The 20620-nt window shown below is 33.0% G+C and overlaps 1 long non-coding RNA gene across 2 annotated transcripts in view; it reads left to right on the top strand.

The window, feature by feature from the left end:
* LOC149532247 (uncharacterized) overlaps window positions 1-1404 on the top strand; it is a 30550-nt gene extending 29146 nt beyond the window's left edge. For both annotated transcript variants that reach the window (XR_016357892.1, XR_016357891.1), the window contains exon 4: window positions 680-1404. This is a non-coding gene — a long non-coding RNA (uncharacterized LOC149532247). The remainder of the gene's footprint in view (window positions 1-679) is intronic.
* Window positions 1405-20620: the final 19216 nt, after the last annotated feature.

Genomic DNA, 20620 nt, shown 5'->3' with positions numbered 1-20620 from the left:
TCTCTCTTAATATTGGGAAGGTCAAAACTTATCTGACTTTGTATGTTAGTTGGCCGGATGGGCCCCTCGACGTGGGTAGCAACCCACTCTTCAAACACGCCATTAAATGCGCACGATTATAACACGACCAAGTATAAAGCATGCTTTTTATTCCTCTCACCAAGCATGTGGGATTATGCCCTTTGTAGCTGCGACTTCCTCCAATCGTGAGTTCCAGTTCAGAACGTGGGCTGTTAATCATCTTGGCGTGGAGATATCTTTCCTCTACATGGAAATCTGTCCATGCTATGGCGTGAACGCCCTTTTCCATGCTGCGGCCTCTTCTTGCTGGTGATGGCCCTGTCAAACGTGCCACGGTGTGAACCTTCCTTCCAATGCACAGGCGGCTTCATGTTCTGCAGCGTCCTCATTGGACATGGACGATTCCATTATATGATGCCTGGCCTCCTCCACTTCAATGCGTGAAGCACTGGAGCTCTCAGCCAACCTTCTTACTTTGGACGTGGAGCTGCATCAATTAAGCGACTTTTCTATTGAAAAGAATGCGTGTTTTTCCCTACTAAATGTGCAGGGTCTTCCCCTCACACTGCAGCCGAATCATATGGTATGAGGTGTTCAGTTTGACAACATGGTTTTTTTTCACTTATGTGAATGCTCCAACTTTTTCTTTTGCCTGCAGATTCTCCTTCTCTTACGTCTGGAAGCTCTCATATAGCGTGGAGCTGTGGTGATCATCTTCATCCACGTGGATGCCCCTGCTGCAAACTCTGAACCATCCTTTTACCCTGCCGTAGATCTCTGTATTGTCCCATTTTTCGTGCCTGCTCCACTGCTGATTCAGTAATAGATCAAGGTTTCCTTAACATTAGAACTTTCTCTACTTCCTTATTTCTATCAATGTGGCACTCCTGCAGACTGTGGGGTATTCAGATCCTTTACTTCAAAGTTCTGGATTGTTCTTGGACGTGGGGTGCTGTGGTGATCTTCCCTGTTGTGGCTTCCTCCATATAAATGCTTTGCAACTTGGCGTGGACTTTCCTTTCATCCTTTGAGTTCGGCTTCATTTTTAACTCGCTGCCGCTGTTGAGCTTTGCTCCAACTACTGCACTTTCTTCCCATGCTTCCCCTGCTCCTCAACATGCAAGAAAAGAAACAATGGAGATGAAGAAAAGGAGGGGAAGAAGAAAATTGGAGGAACAATTCAGAACTTTCAACAACAGCTCCTCCTTGTACTCATCCTGAACCACCCTGGAATCAATGCAAATGCATAGACTGAAACTCTTGTCAACGGAGTTGGTGACAAACATTAACACATCTTTATCCAATTTTATGCTCAATGACCTTATCATTTTTATGTCAATATTATTACTAGTTCATCCTTAATTTCATTTGGATTATGTTGAGGAGATTAAATAAAGCTCAAATGACTATTTGTTTCAATAATTTTTAAAAATGAAAAATGAAAAATGAAAAAGAATTATTTTCATTAATTGTTTCTTTACCATTTTTTTTTAAAAATTGTTTACTTTACTTTCAAAAATTCTATTCTTCAGCTATTTATTATTTGTTACATTATAACTCTAAAAAAATATAACTTAACAATGAAATTAAATTAGTTTAAATTACATTATATATGTTTTGCCTCCATCATATTCAATTTTGATGTCAATATTAGTTATGTACAAATTGTGACATTATTTAGTCTATATTTTTTTAAAAATAATTTCAATTATGAAATACTCAGAATAATTTTTAAATTTTTTATTTCTAAAATTTCTTATATTCTTTAATTTTACATATATAACCTTTGTATTAATGTCAATTTTAATAAAGTGTCATATATAGTCCTTTTTAGTTTAGTTTAGTGATCAATTATTATGTAGAATATTTATATAAATATCATGTTAATATAAATAAAAAGTTTAACATTTTAGTTTGCATTATTATTTTTGAAAATTAGAAATATATATATATATATACACACACACACGATAATCCAAAACTTTCGAACAATTTTTCAAATAAAATATTTTTATTTGTTTTCTTTCGTTTAATAATAAATTAATAGATTATAGCTTTTAAATTATGTATAATATAAATGTGAGCCATATTAAACAAATATATATTTAATTAATATATTATATATTTTTTTAAATCATATATTTATTAAAATTACTAAAAAACATAACACAAAAATAAAAATTGTAAAAATTAAGTCCAAATTTTTATTAATCGATTATATTTTTAGAATTATGTTATAAATTACAATTTCTATCATTTCCTTCTATTCTTCAAAATTTAAATATCTTTCAATTTCTTTTAAAATGTAACATAATTGAAAAAACTTTTTAAAACAAAACCTAAGCTTCCTTATTATTGTTTGCTCTTGCAAATATACCAAATCTTTTTTTGTATTCAAATACAAATTAGGCAGGGACTCTAGCTCCTACTGAGCCATTGTTTCAATTGTCTTCTATGGGGATTCTTAGCTATTAATCACCTATTTTAATTGCTTTTTGATGACGTGGTCCTTGGTCTCATGTCTGGTTCACTTTCTATGGTAGATGACCTCCCTGATGGGCACACACTCTAACGTGAAAGTCTTTTGTACTAGCTGATCTCTTCTTCCCTTATCGTGACTGGTCCCTTCGTGATGACGTGGTTATAGTGGGCAACGGCTACCCAGCCAGTTATTTTGACTAGCTGGGTATGCCATGCCACCCATGCCCCCATATGCATCAGGAGAAATTATAGTACATTTGTCAGAATATTGTTTTCTCAGATCCGATCAGTGTACGGATGCGTTAGTGTACATTTCTTTGATCACAAACTTTTCCAAATAGTAACACCAACTATTTTATTGGTCGTCTCCACACATATTTGTATATATTTAATATCTATTATCTCATTCGTAACAAAGTAACAAAGTAATATCGTCCGCTTTGTAAACTTATCAAATTTTGCTACATATTATTAAGTCAATAATGTACTACTAATATACAATTGATTAAATGGGTAAATATTAGTTTATCATTAATTAATTAACTCATTCATGGATTAAATCATCTTATTGCAATTTCTAATATTTATATTCAATCGATTATGTTATAATATCATTCTTCAATCATTACATTACAGTTAATTTAATAAATTATATCATAATTTATTGTCAATTATTTTGTTTAGAATAAAATTGAATATTAAGAATAAAAAATATCTTAGATTTTAGGATGAAATAATAGAAATTATCTTAGGTAGATTTTGGAAGGAACAAATACATTGTGGTCATATTTTTTCTTTGAATCTTTCATTGAGTTTACATTATATTTTACTATAAACATGTTATTAATTTTTAAATTAGATTCTATTTAGGATGAACAATAAATTTATGATATATAATTACATTGCATTTTATTCTAAACATACTTAAGATGAGTCTGCGGAACAAACTAACACATTTATTATCACATTTTATATTTGATTTTATAATAGTTTTTCATTAAATTTTATAATTTTTTTATCAAAAAAATAAAATTATATATATATATATATATATATATATATATATATATATATATATATATATATATATATATATATATATATATATATATATATATATATATATATATATATATATATATATCAAGAGAAATATATAAGTTGTTTGATTTTATTCTAAAACATTTTCTTTCTTAACTAAATACTATTTACTATTTAAAAATTTAAAAATTATTTAGCTAATTTAATAATAATATATTATTAAATTAGCTAAATAATTTTTAATAATATATTATTAAAAATTTACATTATTACAATCTTAAACTCTAGAATTGCTATAAAAAAAAAAATGTATTTATAAGATTGTATAAAAATGTTATTTATAAGGGGATTACATATTTATTGAAGATCTGACTCATTATTAGTCAAGCACAACTAAATTTAAAAGGTCTCTGCATAATCTGTATTACAAGAGAACCACTTGATGACTTTAAATCAATTAATTTTATTTTTTTAAATCATCCCATCAACTGTCCATGACTTTAAATCAGTTTTTTTTTAAATAATATATTTTTAAAATGTTTTCTTTTTATTATTTACTTTTATTTACTTTAAAGGCTTCAATCCCTCGGCCCCTCAGCCCGCTCATGCTTTCAGCCTACCTGGTTCCCTGGTTCCCTGTTCAATGTTCCCTGTTCCCTTGGCCCTTTGGGGCAAAAAAAAATTTTGATTAGGGCAAAAATTTGCCAAAAAAATGTTTTCAAGATTTTTGTATTTTTCTTTGGATTGGGCCCTGCCCTTTTTTGTAAATTACGAAATAGTAAAACCAGGTTGATTAGTGATTTAATCAGTTATTCTGAATATGTAAGCTATGAATCAGTATTATGTACATTGTACAGTCTAAAATATTATCAATGAAAACAATAGTTTTTGGCTTCTCAAATCTCAAATCGTTGTTCTTCTTAGTCTACGACTTTGTAAGTTTGTTTCAAATTTATGTGTCAAATTTTTATAATTTATCTATCTTGTCACCTATTCCTAACTTTTTTTTCATTATGAAATCTTTTAAATGAGGAAGAATAGTTTATAAACAATTATCAGAATTTTCAATATATGTTAAATTTTAATAATTTATAGATATTATAACTATATTATATTTTAATTTTGAAACTAAATAATAAATATGAATAAAAATAGAGCATTTGCAATTATATTTTTAAATTGTAATTATAACCATATCATATACATATAATATAATTAATTATACTATACTGTAATATAATATAATATGATTATAATTTATAACCATATAATATTTATATAATATAATAATAATAATAATAACAATGAGTATGACCATCTCATATAATCGTGGATTCCATGACACGTGTCACGATTTCGGATGAATCTGGGTAGATGGGAAAAGATTCTCCAAATCGGCCCGAAATTCATCCTGGGCCGTCAATCTATTAGATTGAGTCTATTGTCTAAGATGGTCATTATATATTTTAATAAATTTATTATTATTATTATATTATATTATATTATTATATTATATTACATGGTTATATTTATATTTTATTATATGGTTAAGATTATATCATATGACTATAATTATATTATATTATATTATAGTATATGTTCTATTATATAATAAATAACTATAACATATAATATTTATATAATATAATAATAATAATGACTCGAGTCATTGACGGCCCGGGAGGAATTTTGGGTCGATTTGGGGAATCTTTTCCCATCCGGATGAATCTGGGCAGATGGAAAAAAATTTCCCAAATCGGCCCGAAATTCCTCCCAGGCCGTCGATGACTTGATGATTTTTATTATTATTATTATTATTATTTATATAATATAATAATAATATTTATATAATAATATTATTATTATACCATATAATATTTATATAATGTAATAATAATAATAATGACTCGAGTCATCGACGAAATTATTATTATTATTATTTATATAATATTATATTATTATTATAATTATTATTTATATAATAATAATATTTATTATAATAATAATAATAATATTATTATTATTAGTATACCATATAATATTTATATAATGTAATAATAATAATAATGACTCGAGTCATCGACGAAATTATTATTATTATTATTATTTATATAATATTATATTATTATTATTTATATAATAATAATATTTATTATAATAATAATATTATTATTATTATACCATATAATATTTATATAATGTAATAATAATAATAATAATGACTTGAGTTATCGACGAAACTATTATTATTATTATTATTTTATTATTAATATTTATATAATATTATGTGGAATTATTATTAATATTTATATAATATTATGTGATTATTAATATTTATATAATATAAATATTATTATTATTTATATAATATAAATATTATATTATTATATAAATATTAATAATAATAATAATTTCGTCGATGACTCGAGTCATTAATATTATTATTATTATTACATTATATAAATATTATATTGTATAATATTATTATTATTATTATTATCATAAATATTATTATTATATAAATATTATTATTGTTATTATATTATATAAATAATAATAATAATAATAATAAGTTAGAACCATCGAGTCATCGACGACCCGAAATTCCTCCCGGGCTGTCGATAACTTGGGTCAATAATTATTATATAAATAATAATAATAATAATAATAATAATTTCGTCAATGACTCAAGTCATTATTATTATTATATTATATTATAATAATAATATTATTATATTATATTATATAAATATTATATGGTATAATATTATAATAATAATAATAATAATAATTCTGGAGTCATCGACGGCCCAGGATGAATCTCAATCAATCAGATTGAGATGGTCATTATTATTATCATTATATTATATTATTTAATATAGTATTATATATTAATATAGTAACAATAATAAATTTAATAATAACCATTTGATAGTCTATAGATCGGTGGCCCGAGATGAATTTCGGGCCGATTTGGGGAATGCTTTCCCATCTGCCAAGATGCATCCGGAATCGCGACACGTGTAACTTATGTACATCACTACATTATTTAATATTGATTTTGAGTCTTGACAATTTATTACGAACCACGGTTAGATGTACATTGTACATAAAAGTTAAAACCATTAATTTCTTATTACTTTCATTTTAACTATTAAACTTCAAGTATTACCTTTTTAGAGTATGAAGTTGAGAGTTCTGGAATGTAAGACGACTTGGACGAGAGTCCGATAGAATAGCCATAGGGTTTTCAAATTTTAAATTTTCAAAGACTAGCAATTGTGTTCTGGTTTCTGAAGACTGAAAGTGTGAAACTTGGGTATCAAAGGACAACACCAATTATCCAATCTCAATTCCAGGTATTTAATTTTTTTCAAAAAAATTCCATTGCGATTTGCAGCAATAGAAATCTTGATTTTAATTGTCTTAGGTTTACACTTTACAATTATTTTGAATAGGGTCTGAAGTCTAATAACCAGTAGCAGCCAGGCATGGGCAAAACAAAGTCAAAAACCTCGCAAACGAGTGCACCCATAAAGGAAAAGAACACCATTATACAACTCAAACAAGTGCTACAAACCCCAGGTTTCACCGATGAATGTCATGATATTTTTTATCCTGTTATCCATGGAGATTCTGGAATCATGGCAATTAGACATTCATTGTTTAGTAAGTGGAAAGATCCCCAGAAGGGGAGAAATTATTACAAATATAACAGCAATATTGGTGCATATACAAATAAACTAGTTGCTCTTGTTACTGGATTAGCAAACCTCACTGCACCTGAAGTATTCCCTTGCCCTAAAATTGTAATGCTATGTGCTCAGAATTATGATGAAAATAGAAAGGCAATTGTAAACCAAAACACTCAGGAGGAATTTTTATCAATAACTGAGACTGAATTTTTCACTCTGTTAGACCTAGGGTTAGGGTTTAGAATAGAAAGCTCTAATGAGCACATTGACTTGGATAAACTAGCTCAAGCTTATGACAAGCTGGAAAGAAGTTTTCAAAATTCATATATTAAGGGTTTAATACCCTTAGCGTCCACTAGTAGTGTTACTGTTACACTGGAGAAAGACCATAAGCCTCCTTATCAGTATGATATTTTTGTGCCATGGGTTCAGAATACTATTTCTTTGTTATCATTTTGTCTGGGATTGGACAGTAACAAGGAAGTGGGGGCTAGTGTTCTTGAAATGATTTATAATATCCATTGTCGAGGTCAGTCAGTTGACAATGTAGTAGTAAGATATAATTTTGTTCGGTACATTATTGAATCTATGCAACAACAATTACTAATGATTGAACAAAGTACAACTATAGGCAAGACGAAGACATTTAGGTTCACAAGTTACTTATGCTACCTTCTTTTAGCAAAGCATCGCCCAATATTTGAGATAGAGAACAACAAGCTTGATATTGAGGTCTATAAGTTTGATGAGAAAACCCAGAAGAAATTAGAGACACCAAGTCCAGTATATGAGTGGACACATAAGATGAGGATGACTGCTAACAATAAAAACTACAACCATTTTGTAGATTTCTTTTTGTCATCTATTTACCAAAAAATCATAAGCACTACAATGCCTAGATTGCCTATGTCTTGTAAAGATTGCATTCAATTGGGAAGTCAGATTCAATTGGCTGACTGGTTCTTCATGGAAGAGTACACTGTCTTAAGGTTTTACGATTTAGCAGTTGAACCCTGCAAACTTCCAATGCATGTTACAGAAATGGTTTTTGCACTGGAATATGTAAGGCAGATGGAGAGCGTAGATGAACTTTTCAGTGGACAACAAAAGAAAACGATATTTCCTTCCTTGCCTTTCGCAATTGGAGGCCTCACATTTGAGAGAAAGGCTTCCAAAGTATCAAATGATTTGGTAACTTTTTTTGGCTTTCATTTTGTTAGTCACTAGAATTATGATCCACTGAACATAATAAAAACAAGACTTATTGCCAATGGGAACTCTGCGAGCAAATGTCAACACCAGGAGATGCCATTGATAGAAAAGTTAAAAAACAAGGATTTGTGGGATGACGTTAAGAAAGAGATGGAGAAACATGCAACAGAGAATAATATTTCAATGCAACAGTTGTCATCCCAAATTACGACACTACACATATCAGAGTCACACAAATCAAGGCCTCTGACATACTTAAATTTCTATGAGAAAGCACCTAAACCTTCTAAGAAGTCTATGCCGAAAGCAATTAAAGAGGCATGCACATCTGAAATGTGGTGTCAAACCAAGACAACTGAGTTTTGGAAAATGAGGCAAAATTTGGGTGAACCAAAGACATCATCAAATTTTGAGGAAATTGACGAGGATGACCTTTTCAGCACTTATTGGGATAAAGAGCATCCAACTGTACTATATCAACTTGAGACTTGCAGTGACAGTGATATTCAAAGATAGGAGGACCTCCACTCTGATGCTGACATTCAAGGTATTGAGGATTCTGGATCAACCAGGGGTAGAGATATTATTAAACTTCAAATGAGTGATTCTATTAAACAAACGTACGGTAAAGGAGCAACTATGATACAAAAAATGGGTTATGCAGGTATAGGGCCCATTGGTGCAAGTGGTGATGGGATTTGGAATCCAGTTCCAGTACCAGACCCACCCAAAAGAGGAAGTAAACCAATCATTGGAAGCTTCGAGATTGAAGATGATTCATCTAAAAAGGGCAAAAAAATTATACTTCTGCTTCTAAAGGTCATCCAACCACATTATTTATTAAATCTTCAAATCTAGTTGTAGTTGATCCCACTAGCACTGGCACTGACACTGGCACTAGCATGGATGAACCTTGTGCAAAAAAGCAAAAACTTATGACAATTACATCGCAAGAAATGTTAGCGGTTACTTCAGCAATGTATGCACCAGTGGCTTCTCTACAAAACCCTGAAAATAGTCCTAAAACGCCAGGATTTGGAATGGGCCATCTTTAGTATGTTGGCAATCCTCAAAATACAGTTGTAGGTGGAGAAAGGTTAGCTAGAGATGGAGGAGCATCAGCATTCAACGATACAGTTGATAATTCACCTTTCAAACACTCAATTGTGTCAGAAAACCCAGATTTTAGTTTGAACGAGTTTGCATCAAAGTTTGAACAGACAAGCGAAAGAAATAGGCAAATTATGAAGACTTTGAAAAGTGATGTAGTTGTCGAATGTCAGGGATCTACTAACAGAATATTTCCAACATATGATCCAAACAATAAAATGATGAACTTCATGGCTGTTATGCCCCTGGGCAGATATAATAATCCACCACAAAATGTAATAAATCGTAACGATAGACAAGTTACCAGTCTTCAAATGGATTTGTCAAAAGTGAAAAATATTGACAAAATCAATATATCAAAAGAGAGCAACAAAATGGTCTACTCTACACTTCTGAAAGCAGAGAGGGAAAACAAAAGGCTTACAAAGCAAATAGAAAAGTTACAGGCAGACCTTGATAATGTGAAGGCGAAGGAGAAAGCAGCAGACAATAGGTTCAAAGAATTGCAAAACAGGATAAAGAAATCTTCTCCTACAGAGGCAATTGTCCAGCAAGAAAAGATGAATGAACAAGTGCAACATTTGACTAAAGAATTGGATGAGTGCCAAAAAAGACTTAAGAATGAACAAGCGTCTACTGTACAGTTGTTCAAGTCTATAGAAAGTAGTGCACAGGTCATGAATCAATTGAAAACTGAGCTGGAATCTACTGCCAAGGAAAATAAAATTTTGAAGGAAGAATGGGAGAAGGAAAAGAACAAAGTGGAGTCTAGGGCAAGTATGATTTTTAATTTGCAAAAGGAATTGGGGAATGAGAAGAAAAAAGAGGAGTCTACTGTAGACACAATCCACAATTTGAATAACAAATTGGAGAATATGAAACAAAAAGAGTTGTCAACTGCAAAAACTATCAGTGATTTGAAGGAGGAATTGGAGAATGCAAAGAAAACGGAGTCTAGTGTTACTGCAAGCACTAACACAATCCACAAATTGAGGAGAGAATTGGAGAATGCAAAGAAAAAAGAGGAGTTAGCTGCAAAGCAAAACCTCGATTTGAGAAAGGAATTGGAGAACACAAAGAAAGAGGTGTCTACTCAAAGTCTCTATGATTTGAAGAAGGAATTGGACAGTGCAAAGAAAAAGGAGTCGTCCACTTCAAAGACAATCCATGATTTGAAAAGGGAACTCGAGGAAAACAAGAAAAAAGAGGTAACTAATGCAAATAAAATCCAAGATTTGAAGAAGAAATTAGAGGATGAGAGGAAGAGAGAAACTGATTGCCAAAGGCAACTAGAGGAAATGCAGAAAAAGAGTGAAAAAGAGATGTCTGAAATGAAGAAAAAGGTGGAGAATGTAATGGCAGAAAATAGAACGACCTCTTCCAAAGACCATCATGTGAAGGATACTATAATAAACATAGTTAAGCTTATGAAACAAGAAATTTGGGACAAAATAATGATGATCAGTGATGGTTTGGTTGAATGGCTTTATTTAAATAGCAATCTCAGAGTTGTCTTTGAAAATGTAAAAATTGATTTTCAGGGTAAAAGACAAATCTTCACCAGTTCCTTAAAAGATCTTTCTGACCAAGTTCTCAATAAAGTAAAGAGATCCAGTGACAGGGATTTGGAAAACTATGGAATAAACAACCGCTTGGATGCCTGTGTAATGGCCATTAATGTCTCTCAACATTGTGAAAAAGTAACGCAAATTGGTGAATCACTCAATTCTGCTTCCAAAGAGTTGATGAAGATGAATAACACCATAGTGAACTTGTTGAATGTTGGATTACCAAATCCTACTAACTCAGAAAGCACATTCATTTGAAACGAAAATTACATGAAAAAGTTGCAAGGCAGGATGAATTCTCATTTAGGGGAATTGCCTGAGGAATTCACTCCAGAGGGAATTGCAAGTTGCATCAAACCACTGTCAACAATGAGTGATGCTATAGATAGATTCCTCCTATCATATGATTCTATCTCTCAGAAGTATTTTTTGTTGATAAGACTACAACTAATTGCTACAACCTCAAAAAAATGGGGCTTCCAAATGATGTAGAATGGAGCACCCTAAAGAAATTCAGTGAAGCTGGGTCATCTTCTCAAACTGTTACTGTTGCTATCAGTGGCAGTCATAGCTGATAGCACTAAGTAGTAACAATGTAACAACTTAGTAAGTGATAGAACTATAATCGTTTTGTTAGTTTTTGCTCTTTAATTTCAAATTTTGGATTTAATTTCAACTTTTTTTAATGTTAATTGTTATAGGAATCAAGAGCCAGCATATCAGGATAGTTGGGCAGCCAGGCACTAGCATAGTAGCATACTATGGCATATCAAGAATCAAGAGCCAGCATAATAATATCTGATCATATATACAATTACAAACCGACGTACAACTATTGTTGCTCCCTTGTATCTACAAAAGGGAATTCACGGTCATTGCAATTTGACATTGAGTCATTTGCAAAGGGTTGTAATTGTTTGTAATTGACAATCGTAACTTAAATGTATTATGTTACAGGCTGATTTGTAATTATAAATTATAATACAATTTTTTTTAAATGGAGCTTATTCTGATAAATGCATTATGTTACAATTTCTTAAAGAAAAAACTAGAATCAATGAAAATCTCAACATTTTAAAAAAATACAATCAATGAAAATCTCCACATGTAAGTACTAAGTTTGTAACATCAATATGTTCAAAAATAAATAAATAAAATTAAGCATCTATAAAGGGACAGTGAATGAAGGCTATAAATTAACTTCTACAAACATGTTACATAATTAATTAGTAGGTAGAGTCTTAGATCAGAGCTACTAGCCTACTACTTGACTCACGCAGAAGGTTGAGAAGCTGCTATAGTTGTCATTCTGCCTGGACCGGCTCAGCATCACTATCATCAGAATCCTCCTCATTTATTGCATATAACATTTCATTGTTTGTTGTATTTTCTTCAAATTCACTGTCAGTGTCAGACTCACTATGCATGCCAAATTCAACATCATCTTCATTGCTTTGACTTTCAATATCACAATATGAACCACTGCCACCACCACTACCACTGCCACTTGTGTTTGAAATGTTGGCAATCCCTCTTCTTTGACATCGCTTTCTCCAAATGTTGACAGCCCTGTCATAAGGGAAACTTTCTACCTCATACCTAGAATTATAGAGCCTCAGAAAATTATCCAAATTTTTGTCTAATTTGTTTCTAACCTTTGACTTAAGGAAGCCCAAAGTACTGAAAACTCTCTCATCTTCCACTGAACCTAATATCATTGTCAAACATAAATTGGTAAGCTTGAAATATTTTGGTATTGCCTCTCTCAACTGATTGCTCTCACCAAGGTTTTTCCAGAGCTTTGTTACCGCTCCCTCTTCATTTGGGTTCTCCATAACAGCATATTGTTCCCTCATTATGTTTGCAAAAGAGTATGATTGATCTCTTAGTCGAGTTTCATCTAAAATTTTATTTATGCTGACTCCATTAATTACTTTAGGTGTGCAAAAATGTTGAATTAGAATCGTCATCCTTCTTCGAAAATTAGTTGGACTATTTAGAGACCAATATTGTGGAAAAACAATTGACATTGCTTCCAGCAGTTCCTCTGGAGGGAATCTGAATCTGATTTTTGACGATAGATTGTAGCAAACTCACTTGATAGAGTCAAGCACAGAGTCTTTGATCTTCTTGAAGACTTCACTTGTAACACGTGAAAGTACCTTCTTTGGTTCTGATTCAACTTCGCTTCCTACTTCTTTGGTGCAAGATGTAAGGAAATGCTATAACTATAAAATTGGTAGCATTCGGGATATGGAGATTAGGGTGGCATACAATAGGCTCTTTGATAATGGTGTATTGAAGGAAGAATTCAAAATCTAGAGAAAAAGGGATTGACACGAGCCCTAGATTTTCCAAATGTGTTTAAAACTGAGTGGATCAGGATAGTGCTTAGCCAAATACATGATAGTTCATTGTGGCTGGACAATGGACCTATCAAAATTACTAAGAAGATAATCCATAGAGTTACTAGTTACCCAACCCTAGAATGGCCTAAGACACTGAGAAGTGATGCTAATGAAGTGATTGAGAAGAATAGTGCAACTGTCTAAAAACAAAAGAGGCATGACAATTGATACAATTACTAATCCATTGATTGAGTTTGTTGTCGGGGTGATTTCACACAAATTTTACCAATCTAGTAGATTAAATAGTGTGCCTTGCATAGCTGTGGATGTGGGATACAAAATTGTCAAGAAAGATCATACATATGATCTAGCAGAACTCCAACTATAGTAGCTAGTTGAGAATCGTGGAGCCATCAGAAATACAAAGAGTGCACAATGCAAATTTGGTTCTATATTGATATGCATATTATTTTATGTGCAAATCACCTTTCCAACATTTGAAACAATGTCTTGGAAAACCAATAGGTTAGTAGTAGTTCAGATTGGTGAATACATTGAGCAGTTGGGAGAGAACTTTAAATCTGTGATGACTAGCTACTTTGAGGATTTCAAATAGTCAATGAAGAAAAGGTTGAGAATACTAGTGTCACTAGTAGAGAAACACTATGAGGATGTATGTTTTCTAGTGGATTTTGACTACACTTTTGTACAAGCTGCTACACCAAGGGTGAGATGGTTGAGACCCTTAGGTTATGAAATCAATGTGGATGAAGCCTCTACAACTATTACTGCATTACTTGCAAAAAGAGGTAGATAAAAGTGCAAAGATATTTGGAAATTATGAAGTAGCTAAATCCAAAATGATAATGGAACTCAAGATTGCCTCTACCATGAATAAAAAGGAGAAGATAGTGAAGAAATTGAAAACTAAGTTTGGAGAGGGTGTCGAGCAGGAGGAAGAAGAGGAAGAAGAGGATGAAGAGGAAGAAGACATTCAAGTAGAAGAACCTCTTGCATTAACTCAAGTAATGGGTGAAGATAAAATAGAAGAGGAGGAGAGTAAAGTAGCTAAAGGTGTCAAGGAAGAAGAAGCCAAAGAAGCACCTACACCCACTGATACAAAGAAGAGTAAGGTCAAGGCATAACTAGTGGCAAGGGCTAAGAAAACTTTAAAACCAAGCCAAGCCAAGCCTACTACACCTACTAAAGAGCTAGTTCACATGCAACTACACAAAAGGCTAAAGAAAAGACCAAATAAATAGAGAAAGGTGGTCAATTGTAGAAAAGGCCAAGAAAGAAGTATATAGCACAAACTGAGTCTAAGAAAAGTGAGTTAGATGATATCAGCCAATTTAAGGTGGTGAGTCACAATCCTCTTTCAGACTTAGAAATGTGAAAATGTTAAGAATAGTGCAGATTTATCAAGATTTACACATATAGATTTTGACAATCTTGGTAAAGTAGAGAAGAACCAAGTGGAGGAGGCCATATATGCCATGATGGAAAAATTCAAGACTACTCCATTAGAGATTACCAACTTTATGCCCAAAATTTTATATGGTCCAGTTGAGCAGAAATGGCACTATTGTCTAAACCTGGAGAGACAAATTAGGGAGACCTCACTGGCACAAGTGATGCTTGAACTAAGTAAGGAATAAATTGCTAATGCTATGAAGAAATATGCGGTTAGGTTCACACCTAAATACAGAGCCTTTAGCATATTACAAAACAAGATTGAGGATGTAGTGAAAAAGTCCATACAGATGTGGAAACTTACTTATGGGTTGACCATAGTAAAGGAAGGAGAACTAGAATCCATTGAATTAAAGGATGATGAAGAGGATGATGAAAAAGATAAAATTGTTGAGGAAGGAACACCAATGCAAATAGATGATAAGGCAATAGCTGAGCCAGAGCAGCATGAAGAATAGAGTGTGCAAGACACACAATTGCTGAGTGTCAGTCCTCAACATGTCACAAGTGGGACTACTAAAAAAGTAAATGTTAAGGATGTTTAGCTCAGTACATCAATCCACTTATAGAAGGTGACTTGAAGAAGATATTAGATTAGTCTATACTACAGGCCAAACTTTATGAGAATCTTGTTTTGGTCAGTATAGATGAATTGCAAAAATTAGTGACTAATACTGAAAGGGAAAAGGTGAGTCCACAAGAACCACCTTCTATCATCCATCAAGTCACAAAAATACAACCTTTGGTCAAATAACCTAAAGCTACATCATATAAGGTTGATACAGTTGAGAAGAGTATAGTGGAAACACAAGCCACTATACAAGAATAGAGTGGAATGACATAGGTAATCTTATTTGCACCTATAGCATAAGATCAAGGTGCAAGTCAAGTCATTGTGGTAGAATAAGGCAAGACCAAAGAGAGTGAGATAACACCTCAATTAAAGGAGAAAACAACCATTCAAGTACTAGTAACCTTACCAGCATCTGGCACTCCTTCCACTCAAACTCTTCAGAAGTCGAGCATAGATGTAACCCCTTTATAGATCTCAGTGTCGAGCTCGAGTTCATCAAAGGCAGAAGAAGTCATCCAATATGGAGATGTAAGTCTTGATAAAGAAATTTTTCTACCTAAGTATGACTATGATACAATAACTATAGAACAAATGGGCATATTACAACAAGCCTTAGCAAGGAAAAAGCATCAAGAAATGGTTAGAAGGGAGTGCAGGCAAAAGCAGGCACTACAAGACATCAAAGACATCTTTTTAGATGTATTTAGTCTACTGACTGCAGATGAGACCAAGCCACTAATAGAAAAACCGACAAGTATAGTGGAGAAAGTGAGTGATAATGACCTAGACACAAATGCCAAATTATTAGAATGGTCCAAAAAGAAGTTTCAAAGCAAAGTCAATGAGAAAATATCAAGTGACATAGCACTGACAAAAGTTGCATTGGGAACTAAGGTTGAGGATGTGAAGAAGGTACTTGAGAATATCTTCTCATTGTACACTAAATTGTGTAATCCAACACTCTTCACTCAAGAAACCAAAAGTCACATCTTGAGCTTGGAAAGTTAGATAAGCTCATCAGGTGCTAAACTACATATGAATCTAGCTCAGAGTGAGAAGCATTTTGGGACATTGCTTCAAACCCAAAGTCAGTTAGCTACATTGTCAGTAGATGAGGCCAACATAAGGGCCAAATTGACTAGCATCTAGGCCACTCTAACCCCTTATATGGAAATTTTGCACAAGGAGCTAGGTTATGCTAAAACCCTAATGAAGAAAGACCCAAATATTTCAACCTTAGATGATCTAGTTCACCTTGTTGTCGAGCTGGCTATCCAAATAAAGTCTTTGGATGTGGCATGTGAGAACTGGGATGCAACTCTCAAGATAATATTAGATGTCCATAAATCATTTTTGGACAAACACACAATAAGTGTATAGCCTTTTGACATAAGTATCAAAAGGGGGGAGAATATTCTTGGGGAGTTAAATATTTTGAGAGGAGAGAAAAAGATAAAAGAAATGATATAAAAGGGGAAGCACAACATTTTTGGGGAGAAACAAAATTTTGGCAAAGATATAAGAAGAGTAAGTAAAGAAGGAGAAGCATAAAGTCAAAGAGTATCAAATAAGACACATTTACTTAGTAGGTGTACAAAATTTGGATATAGAACAGACATATCAAATCATGGGGAGAGATCAAATTACAAGAGTACAAAATTTTGGATACATAATACACATATGAACTCAGGGGGAGATATCAGATTATGAGGTATCTAAGTTGTTCCAAAATTTTGAAATTTTGAAGTTATGTATATAAGCCAAGCTAGAGATATGTTTTAGATTACGGTAAAAATAGATTTTCAAGGGGCCCTGAAACCCTTTAACAAAAATAGAAAAGATCTAGCATGAAACACAACCAGGTTTTACTAGGACCTGAAACCTACTGTTTAAACAGTATCAAAATCAGGTTTTACAGGGATCTAAAACCATAGAAAATATCCAAAAAGTGAACCCAGGTTTTACAAGGACCTTGAACCTGGTTTAAACAATCGATAAAAAACTAGATATTACAACCATAAATAGTAACCATATACTAGGACTAATAACTAAGACCGGGACTAGAACGAAAACCAGAGACCAAAGACCAAAAAAAGTTGTTATTGCAGCTCTTTGATCATTTTGACCACTTCTTTACCAATCTCTACAGCATCTCAAATGGAATCAGCAGCCGAACCACTAGCAGCCTTCGCAGCTCTCTTCTTGGAACTCTACCTAGTTCTCTTACTCAGACCCCCTGGCAACATAATTTCCTCATTGGTTTGCTTTCAAAGACTTCCAATAGCTGCACAGATACTAGATGTAACCTATTCCATTTTATTACCGCTTTCCTTGATAAGTAGCCGCAGGTTTTGTTCATAGTCTTTAAGTTTTTTTGGTATGTTCCTCACCTAGATTTCCACCTGATTGAGCTTACCTTGGTCCATATCCTAATTTTACTACAAATTTTCCACTTTCTTTTTGAGACTCATTAACTCATTATATAGCCATGAGTCAGCTTGCAGTATGGTATCGGCTTTTAATTTTGCAATGTGTAAAAAAGAGAGCATAGAATCTCTATGAGGTGAGCCATTTTTATCCTTCTCCACATCAGGTCTGGCCAGAGACATCTCCTTATCAGTTTGTTCCTCCTCCCTCATATTGTCCTCCTTAGCCTACTCTATCTCCTCTTTGTCATCCCTTAGTTCTTTCGAGTGGTCACTCAAGTTTCCCCCTTCTCCAACATTACCCATTTTTGTGTTTTCCTCACTATTCTCTTCCTCATCCTCCTTCCTGCTTTTTTCCTTGCTATCTGGATAGCCTTCCAAATTGGAGCTAAAATCAGCCTCATTCGTGTTTTCTTCTTCCTCTAGGTTTTTGTCCTCCTTATTTTCTGAGTTCTCTGATTCAATGGTCTCTTCCACATTATACTAAGGAGTATCCTGGGTTTCATGTTTCAGACTCCTCTTCGTACCCTTAACAATTTCATCCCCCTTACTCTTCCTAGAGTAGGTTTTAGTGACAGGGCCCTTCTTTTTATCTACCAAAGGAGAAGAGACAATGGCCATATTTTTTATAATGACCTTCTATGACAAGAATCAACCAATATAGGACGTGACTCTTTTTTCTATGGGCTTGCAGACTTTGAAGAAGAGAGAATCTCAAATAAAATGGCAAAGAAAGTCTATCTTTATGCTAAAATGATTGAGGAAGACAAAATGAAACTTAAGCACTCTTTTATTTCTACCATCCAGGATAAAATACTCACAAGTACATGATAGCACATCTTGCCATATGGTCTTTATCTGGTCCAGTTCATAGAAATCTTCATTTTTCTCCTATGCTTCCCTTTTGGGAAATTTCTTGAACGCAAAATTTGAGATACTCATTTGTTTGCTGAACTTAATGCCTTCCATGGGTAAACCTGTAATCTCTGCTATGAAATTCTCTGTCAATTGCACAGTGATGCCATGCAGAGTAACCCTATCCTCTGTCCACTTTTTGAAGAAGGTTGTGGTAACATGGGGTTTAAACCCATCAAGGTGCTCCAAGAAATTATTCACCTTTCCCTTTTGCACAATATTCCATACATCCTCTTTATCCCTCCAAGCTTTGCAATTTGGGGGTTCCTATTTTTGTGGCTCTCCTCCTATTTCTAGAGAACTCAAAATGCTATACCAAACCAAATTCAGCATAAGACAGAAAATAGATGAGTTAAACATATACACCCTGTTCAATAAAACAAATAATACCCTCTTAACGCCAGATACGTGCATTGCCAGGATCGCAATCACATAAAAATACTTCCTCGGGGAAGGAATTCTTACCACCGTAGGCCCACTTCCAAAAATCATTAATTTTCTAATCTTTGCATATCTTTCCCACCATCACATGAGTAGCATCATAATTAATGAGAGCTTTAAGATCCAAATTTTTACTAAGTTCACTGTTCCACTTCACCTTATATCCCATTTGGACTACATAGTTGGCAACCTAGTCTGCCACCCCATTACCTTCGCAATAAGTGTGGGACATAATCACTTTTTCAAATTTGTTTATTAAAGTTTTAATCTCCATAACGGTAGCCTCAATCAACCAAGTGATTGAATTTTTATTATTAAGCATATTTATAATGTTTAATGAATCACCTTCCAACCAGAGATAAGGACAACCAAATTTAGCTTCTAACCTTATAGCATATAGAGCAGCAGTGGCTTCTGCTATGTGACTATTAGAATTACCTATAGGAATAGCAATAACATCAATTATATTACCTGAATGATCTCTTAAGACTCCTCCACACCTTGCTTTTCCCAGATTACCCTTAGCAACGCCATCGAAGTTTCCTTTGATCCAGCCAAAAAGAGGGACCATCCATCTAGTATTCAATCTAGGGTTATCTTTTTTCAAATGAGAACCATGTAATCGCATCGGAGTATCAATTTGGAAAGTTTGATCACTTTTTCTCTGAGACTCAAAATTTTCCTCTATAGCTCTGACAATATTTTGTCCAAGCACCCATCCTGGCAATTCCTTATTTCTAAATATTATGTTATTTCTTTCTTTCCAAATGCCCCACCAGAGATGGGGAAGAATGATTTTCCATAGAAAATCCACATCGGGATCCTTTGAAGGACACCTCCAACTCTTAAAATAGAGTTCAACATTATTTTGTTCGACCCATGCTATATTAAGCTAGAGATATGTTATGATCGTAAGATTTAGGATATTAATGTATACTCAAGTGTTTTTGACACTCATGTCAAAGGGGGAGATTGTTGATCTCAGATTGATTTTGACAAGTGATTGTCAACACACTTAAGTTATTTACTTAGTTCATGTAGAACAAGTAGTGCATGTCGAGCACAACATGTATATTATAGAGCATGTCAGGTCACTGTGAGTGCCCATGTGCTAAGTCACTAAAGTGCCAAGAAGACAGTGTATGTCGAGTGACACAGGAGTTGAGTAAGCAATCCATGTTGAGTAACATAGATATTGAGTCACAACATAGAGAATAGTATATGTCGAGCATTAAAGGCTTCAAATGCCGACTGAAACAGTTTTGACATATCTGTTTGTAAAGGCACAAACAACTATGTAAACCATTTTTGAGCT

Source organism: Cupressus sempervirens, chromosome 10, assembly GCF_028749045.1.
Source record: "Cupressus sempervirens isolate cs-2001-9-10 chromosome 10, ASM2874904v1, whole genome shotgun sequence".
Lineage (NCBI taxonomy): Eukaryota > Viridiplantae > Streptophyta > Pinopsida > Cupressales > Cupressaceae > Cupressus > Cupressus sempervirens.
This window is presented reverse-complemented; position numbering and strand designations above follow the sequence as displayed.